Raw genomic sequence first — 1980 nt, forward strand, 5'->3', positions numbered from 1 at the left:
GAAAACAGAAGGAAAAGCCCCCAGAGGATTAGTTTAGAAATTGGACATCCAAATAATAGGAGTTTCAAAAATGAGAACAGAACAACCAGGGCTGGGAAGATAAACCACTCATTTAATCACATGATTAAAGAATGTTTCTTAGGACTAAAGGACATGTTTCCAGAATGAAAGGGGCCCAAGGGTGGCCCGCCCACAGGCATATTATCATGACATTTCAGATGTAAGGTAAGATGTAGTGAGTTATAGAGGACCAATGCTCCCACTAAAAACAACCAAGAAAAGCTAGGTAGTTCACTAAATCATATTTTAAAGCCATTATGGAGCTATGGAAGCAACAAGGACCAGGTGGATTAAAATTCTAGACGGGGAGAAACTTTCTGAGATGCGCTGACAATATATAATTTTTAAAAATACATGGGGGCATTTGATGATTCTGGGTATGGGCTAAGAATCTGGGATTAGGTCAGATTAGGCTGCTACAGGTGAAAGAGAAAGAAGCAAAGTTTTTAACAGTCACACAGGGCTAAAGGAACAACACTGGAGAACTTGAGGAGCCTCGAATCTTGCCAATTTCCCCCATAAGATGTTAAATGAAACCTAAGACTATGTAAGAGGCTAAAGGGCTATTTGAAAGCGTCTGAAAGAGTAAAACTTTCCGGTCTCATAATGCTTAGGAAACAAGGTCCCTTTGAAGGAGCGCCTCCCCAGCTGCCCTGCCAAAAAAACGAAACAAGCAAGAGATTATAGCCTTAGAACAGTGATTCTCCTCAGTATGTATCAGAATCACTTTGAGGGCTTGTTGAAATACAGATAGTTGGATACTATCCTCAAAGGATGTATATGATTCAGTAAGTCTGGGTGGGGCCCATTAACTTGAATTTCTGACATTTTTCCAGGTAATGCTGATGCTGCTGGTATGGGGGCCACACTTTGAGAACCACTACTCTAGAAGGAGTTATAAATCAGTACTGAGTAGCTACAGCTGTACTTCACCTGAGGGCACTAAACCAATTATAGACATAACTAGAGGCTGAGAATCCAATCTTGTCCCTGGCAGAGAAGGGTGCTACTGGGGTCAGAGATTTTGTGTTTTTGCAGGGCTAGAAGACAAAATTGGAGACTCAAGAGGCCTCAAACATATGGTCATTCTTTCCCATCAAGACATTTACCAAATATTTGAAACTGCATGGGCAGAAGGCTAAAGGGTTAAGCTGAAAATCTCTGACTAAATCTTATAAAAATTGCAATCCAGGTCTGAAACAGCTCAATGTATGTCCACATAGAAGTTATCAGTGTATTTTGTATTTCTTACAAAGAAAAGGAGGAACTCTCATGGGTAGAAGTTTTAATTATCTGGATCACCTACAGTGCTTTTGTACACAATGTTCAGAAAACACTAAAAAGTTACTAGACACAAAGAGGCACAGCCATATGATTGATACCTCAAAGAAAAAAAACAGACAAGAGGAGACCATAGATGATCCAGATGCTGGATTTAGCAGTTAAGGATTTTAATATAACTATGACAAGTGTGTTAAATAAAATAAAGGAAAAGATAGAAAACATGTTAGAGTATCACCATGGGATTAAAATCTATAAAAAAGAATCAAATGTATATTCTAGAATAAACAATGCAATATGTGACATTAAGACCTTAATGAAAAGATTGGACAGAACAGAATACAGGATTATTAGTGAACCTAAAGAAATGTGAAAAGAAAATATCAAAACTTAAGCACATAGAGAAAAAGAATGAAACAAACCAACCGGGTAATATTGTAGCACTTATGTGGAACACACTCTAAAGGTCTAGCATAGATGTAATTCATATCTCAGGAGAGTAGATAGATAATGAGGAAGTAGCAACACTTTAAGAGATAATAGCTAAGAATTTTCAAAAACTATTGAAAAACATCAATCCATAGACTCAATAAGTTCAACAACCCCCCAAAACAGGTTAAATATAGAAAACTGAGGATA

Source organism: Pteropus vampyrus, unplaced genomic scaffold (genome assembly GCF_000151845.1).
Source record: "Pteropus vampyrus isolate Shadow unplaced genomic scaffold, Pvam_2.0 Scaffold336, whole genome shotgun sequence".
Lineage (NCBI taxonomy): Eukaryota > Metazoa > Chordata > Mammalia > Chiroptera > Pteropodidae > Pteropus > Pteropus vampyrus.